Source organism: Echiichthys vipera, assembly GCF_963691815.1.
Source record: "Echiichthys vipera genome assembly, chromosome: 4".
NCBI classification, from domain to species: Eukaryota; Metazoa; Chordata; class Actinopteri; order Perciformes; family Trachinidae; genus Echiichthys; species Echiichthys vipera.
Genome location: NC_139829.1, coordinates 5,506,188 through 5,512,726, shown reverse-complemented (window position 1 = coordinate 5,512,726; position 6,539 = coordinate 5,506,188). Strand labels below are relative to the sequence as shown.

General features: G+C 41.7%; 1 long non-coding RNA gene across 1 annotated transcript; it reads left to right on the top strand.

Annotated features, from left to right (window-relative positions):
* The first annotated feature begins 1,163 nt into the window (after window positions 1-1,163).
* On the top strand, window positions 1,164-4,532 carry LOC310946489. The gene is made up of 3 exons (XR_014593189.1): window positions 1,164-1,393; window positions 3,577-3,685; window positions 3,873-4,532. It is a non-coding gene; the product is annotated as an uncharacterized lncRNA (long non-coding RNA).
* Window positions 4,533-6,539: the final 2,007 nt, after the last annotated feature.

Below are 6,539 nucleotides of genomic sequence, written 5' to 3'. Positions count from 1 at the left end.
GAAACTAAACAACCACTGCATAAACGCATGGCCCAACACAGGAGAGCTAACTCCTCAGGCCTGGACTCCGCTGTCCACTTACATCTCAAGGAGAAAGCCCACTTCTTTGTAGGAGGATCCAGGATGTAGACAACAATGTCTACATCCTGGACAGAGAGGACAGATGGTTTGAAAGAGGAGTAAAAGAAGCATCTATGCAAAAGTAGAGAAACCATCGCTAAACAGGAGGAGGTCTGAGACACCACTTATCTCCAATTTACAATGCTGCCCTTTCATCCCTTCCCAGGAGATCCAACAATCTAACCTCAAAGAACAACTGTTCACAAATGGCCTCCTGTGACTCCAACGACTGTCGTTCAGACTCAATAGAACACTAACAAAGTCCAAACCAACTGCCCACCAACGACTGTCACTCTATCGACAGGCGTGGGCATTTGGAGCACAAAGGGTGTCAGTGACATCATCGGCCTTGTGAGAGGTTAAATACCTGGATCTCCACACCAGTTAGTTGGTCCAGTCCCAGCCTGGTCCTGGTCCTGGACCAGTCCAAGCCTGGTCAGACGCGTACATGAACTGATGAAGCCTCTTGGATGAGAGGTGAAACGTCTTCCTAGACAAACAACCAGTCCAGTTGTTTTTTGACTGAAATTGCTTTGAGGATAACGATGACCTGGACGAATGAGAACATTCTATATATATATATATATATATATATATATATATATATATATATATATATATTCATTCATTCATTCATTAAAAGTGTTGCATTTATAAAATTTTGACATTTTATTCCTTCTATTACCTGGTAACAGGTGTTCCCCTTGAAAGAGTGTCTACTATGTTATTTATTTCCATGTTATTGTTTTACAAAGCTACGCGGGTTGCAGACCCCTGGTCTATGGCAACCCTAGATATGTGAAGTCTCGCGATAGGTGTACGGTTAGGCAATAACGTTAAATGGATAAGGTTATATACTGTAGTCACGGTTAGGCGATGACCCGAAAGATGATAAAGGTGACATGGTTACGGTTTGGCATTGAACTCAAATGGTTGAGGTTAGTATAGGTTACTAGGAAGCAGGTCTCGCGAGAGTCTCGCAAGGCTGGGGTTACCGTCTAGAAGAAGCTTTGCATGTAAACACCATGGCGGAGGATCGACCAACGGTTACAGAAAAACTGCCCATCCCTCGTTTACCAACAACAGCGTACATGACAAAGGCGACGAAACGCAAAAGGAGCGAGGACGAGAAGCAGACTAAGAAGAGAGAGTGCGACCGAGCACGCGATAAAACGAGAGTTTACATCGGAACGACTTTCGAGAGGTGGAGAGAGCTACGGAAGCTGAAAGGGTTCAAATCTGATGAAGAGTTAGCGACATTTCTGCTAGACAGGTAAATTGCCACTGTATCATTTTGTTTTGGATACAAATGCAACCACAGAGCTACGATGGCTTCCGTTTAATGACTGTAACGCACACAATTTATATTACTGTGATGGTGCAGTGGGGGTAACGTCACTGATTTAATCATGGCGTATTCTGTGACAACGGGCCCCTGGGCACAGGCATGTAAGAGGCCCCCCCACACATACAACAGGACACCCAAACTCAGAGTCGACTCTGATTTTTTGACCCTTTGTGGTCATTCTGCATCTCCATATAGTTGTTTTTCATTTATTTAATCAGTTTTCATTTCTTAGCAGTTGTGTGTATCTATTTTTTTTACTGGTTTTGCATCTATTTATTGTCGTTTTGAATCTTTGTTTTTGTAGTTTTGCATTCATTTTTAGTAGTTTTGCATCTATTTTTAAATATTCTTTTCTCTTGGGTCTTTTTGTCTCTGTGCTTGTTTCAATTCCAATTTCTGGCCGTTTTGCCTCTCCTAGCAGTCATTTGTAGTTGATAAGTTGGCTTATGTGTACGGTTTTAATGTTGTTGCTTCTACTTTCAGTCATTTAGCGTCTCTTTGTGGTCGTTTTGTGTTGTGAGTCCAGGCCCCTGCCCCTTTGGTCCCCTAGGTCTTTGCCTGATAACCCATCCATGGTTATAGTGTTGTTGTATATCATCGAAAATAGCCCCGGCAGTGTTTGTATATGTGCTCTAACTGCTAAATGTCCTCAGCCAGGGGCGCGGGCATGGGGGGAAGGGTTAGGGCGATTCTAAGGGCCTGTGACTGACAGGGGCCCTCTAATATTAGAACATGAGGAAAATGTATTAAATTAAGCTGTCATCGTGAAACAATAATTCCCATTAAGAAAAACTTTTATATAGAGTGAAATAAATACAATTACCGGTTAATTTCACTGTTTTCTGACAAAAAGTAACAATTTCAAACTTATGTACAACCCCTGTATTTAGAAGAAGTGGTTTGGTCGTCTTCGCTACCTAGCGCAACCCGTATAGCTGTTTGTGTGAGCGCGAGAGACAGAAGGAGCTAGAGTAGGAAGAATGGTCCTATTCGGTCACTTCCTATTTGGCTGTTAGGTCGTGACGTAACGCCCTTTAAAAATATGATTTCAAGCCGGTCCGAGCCTTGTATTTCTCCGCCGCAGTGCCATGTTCCCTGTTGTTTGAACCGATCTGAGTTTTTAAAAAACAACCTCATTGTCATTTGACCTCTTTCTTATGGATGAAAAAGATGTTTAAATGACAAAAGAGGTTATCGTAATAAATGTTCGGCCGCTTTGTTTCAACGGAGCGTTTGGACCCGGAAATCATATTTTGAAAGGGTGTTACGTCAGACTGAACAGCCGGATATGTGCAGTGCAGCTTCACATTAAGAGCGTGTGACTGGCTAAAAGTGAGTTGACTTTTATTTTGAAATAGACACAGGATGTAGCATTTTACCCAGATTGCAGTTAACATACAGCCCTGTGTAGTTTACACTAAATATTCATTCTAACTGTATTGTGTAGTTCACACTCAATATTTATACTAACTGTATTGTGAGGTTCACACTTAATATTCACACTAACTATTGTTTGGTTTACACTAAATATTCACACTAACTATTGTTTAGTTTACACTAAATATTCATTCTAACTGTATTGTTGAGTTTACACAGAAAATATATTTTTTAATTCCTTCATGCTGACTTGGCCATGCTTTTAACATTTTAATCAAAACATAGAATTGGGGACTCGTTTTAATTCAGAATTGATTTGTTTTTAACAAATAGGTCTATTTTAATTAAGAAAATATAATACACAGGTCACTTTAGATGGTCATTTTATTGCATTTTCTATTTAAAATGAATATATATATATGGAAAATCCATGTGTTATTTTTTACAATAACTTCTAGTTCATGTGACTGTGTCCAAATTAATCTAGAAAAGTAAAAAAAGATGTCGGTTGGTCACCTGCCCCCATGCCACCATGCAGTGTGACATCTTTTCATGGTGCCCGAAAATCCCTGGTGGCGCCCCTGTCCTCAGCATCGGCTTAGTTTGCACAATTATCTTTATCTTTTATTTTATGTGTTGTTCAACTCTTTGCTAAGTCTTGAGGCTATAACCTCAGTTAATTTATTTCATTATTTTAGAACAGATGGAAAAACTGACATATTATCTTGCAGATATCATGGAGTTTCTGAGGCTACGGCGTCAACACCACAGGAACACACAAGGCCCAGACCTCTACTCTCCAACCCTCTCCAGTATTACTGCAGAGCCTCTCTCAGATAGGTACATAAATGGATGATATCTGTGCCTTGGGGCGAACAGCATGCAAGATTATAGGCTACTGTGACATTATTGCGCTTTTAAAAGAATCCAAATTAGCTAAAGTAATGTATTTATTGTTCTTCTAACCACTTAATTGTAACAAAATTATATATTGAACACTTAATCCTTTATTTTGTTTACATTTTAGAGTCGGACCCCCAACTGCTCATCATTTATCACTTTATGGAGGATGACAAAATTGACCTGCATCTTTCCTCGACCTTGAGTCTGAAGGGCGTTGAAGAACTGGTGTTTGCCTCCTGGCCGGCTTCATACAGAGTTCATTTCATTCATTCATTCATCTTCAACCGCTTGTCCCTGTCCCAGCTGACATCGGGCGTGAGGCGGGGTACACCCTGGACAGGACGCCAGTCTATCGCAGGGCACATAGAGACGAACAGAGACAGACAACCATTCACACCTACGGGCAATTTCAGACTCATCAATTAACCTAACACGTGCATGTCTTTTGGATTGTGGGAGGAAACCGGAGTACCTGGAGAAAACCCACGCAGACACGGGGAGAACATGCAAACTCCACACAGAAAAGCCCCAGCCTTTCCCCCACCCACTACCATGTAGCCCTTCATGGATGAGCAGAGCAGTCATCAGGATCCTTGGGGGGGCTATCCTCCCTTTGCTGCATGTCACCCCCTCACTCCCCCAGTTTCCTGTCACTATCAATTAAAGGCATGAAAACGGCAAAAAAAATATTTCAAAATAATATTAACGTGTTCAGCTTCGCCGGCTGCTTTAGTTTACATGTTAATTAACTACAGGTGAATTCCGTTTACTGATTTTGCTGCTTCACAATAAAAGCATTTGAATAATAAAACAAAAGGGGTCTTTTATTGTGAAGAATGTATAGGGTATAAACGTGTTTATTTTATTTCTAAGACACTCCGACTTGTCAATACGGCTGATGTTACAATGAAATTACAGGAACATCTCAGTCTCAGAACCTTTCCAGGGAAGGAGAAGGCCTCTTGAATAATAACAACCACCTTCCCAGGACGATACTTGTTCTTCCCAACATATACTACTTTGTTGGCGGAGGTGTAGACTGAATTCTCGGGCACTGAACCCCAGGAGCCGTCCTCCCCCCCCCAAAAAACTCAAAGTTGTCGTTGTTACAAGGATCTCAAACGGCAAGCCTTGATGCTCTCTATCTCCATAGGGGTAGTAGCAGTAAGGACCCATGTCAGGGTTGTCGAAGCCGACCGATGACCCATATTTGGCAACGTAATCAGTGCGTCCAATGTATCCGTTGTAGATTGAAACTGCTCCATTGGGCAGAGAGCCATTGAAGGTCTGCCATTCCAGGTTGGTTTGGTCCATGACCAGGTTGTTCTTGTTCCTTTTGTGAAGGCACAGGAACAATATTCAAGTAAACTAATTTCTTTCTTCTTAATCCTTTTTCAAAACAAAAACTGACCAATGAAAAGCGACAAACAAAACATTTACCTCAAAAATATATTTTATTGCGATGATATCTAATAGCTTATAGTTAGCTGATGTCAGCTTTCTTAGAAAACATTAGGATGTGTAAAAAATCAAACAAATGCAGAGCGACAGGACAGATATAAGCTTAGGAAAGCAGCTGCTTGGTTTTGATGCACATCTATTCTTGCAGTTTCAATACCAGTAAGAAAGACTTGTATTTGAGCAATCATTCCTCACATTTTGTACAGGCTACCAAATAATGTTAATATTAAATATAGTGCGACTTGCTGCTGCTCATGGAGGAGAGGAATTGTTGTGTCTCTCTAAATCATGAATAAGTCAGAGTGTGGCCTTAACCTTCTCTATATGTAAAGTGTCTTGAGATAACATTTGTCATGATTTGGCACCATTGTGACAAAAAGAGCTGAGCCGGAAGCCAAGCTCTCAATCTACCGGTCAATCTTCGTTCCTACCCTCACCTATGGTCAGGAAAGCTTGGTCATCTCCCTTAGAGAGAGGGTGAGAAGTTCAGCCATCCGTGAGGAACTCGGAGTAGAGCCGCTGCTCCTTTGCGTTGAAAGGAGCCAGTTGAGGTGGTTCGGGCATCTAGTAAGGATGCCCCCTGGGTGCCTCCCTAGGGAGGTGTTCCAGGCACGTCCAGCTGGGAGGAGGCCTCGGGGGAAGATCCAGGACCAGGTGGAGAGATTATATCTCCACACTGGCCTGGGAACGCCTCAGGATCCCCCAGTTAGAGCTGGTTAATGTGGCCCGGGAAAGGGAAGTTTGGGGTCCCCTACTAGAGCTGCTTCCCCGTGACCCGACCCCGGCTAAGCAGTTGAAGATGAGATGAGACGAGATGATTGACACTATAAATAAAACTTAATTGAAATTGGTCTCTCTGCTGCACCCCTTTCTTGGGTCCTCTCTCATAAACAAAGGCTGGCTCTCTGCAGGGGTTTGTATTTTTTGGGTACGACAGTCCTCTTTGACGCGTCCCGAGTTGGCCTTACATGGTCATGTTCATAACTTCATGTTTGTAACTTCTAGAGGAGGTCGAGGACTCATATCTTGTTGCTTTTAGCTCAGCTCTTGGTAAATCATTTACTTGGTCAACACCACTTTCGACTATGATGTAATTTGCGAGTGCAACTTATTTCAAATATATACCTCTTGTTTATTAAATAATCATATTAGGACCAAATACAATAGTTCATCTCCTTCATTTGAGCAAATGCAACTATACTTTTACTCACAGTCTATGCATATTAGATGTAGAGATCTTAACCTATTTGACAATATATTCTAGGTTTTTGCTCAAAATGTTGCTTTGTCAGCGCAAAAAAAATGACGCTGAAAAAGTCGATACTTAATT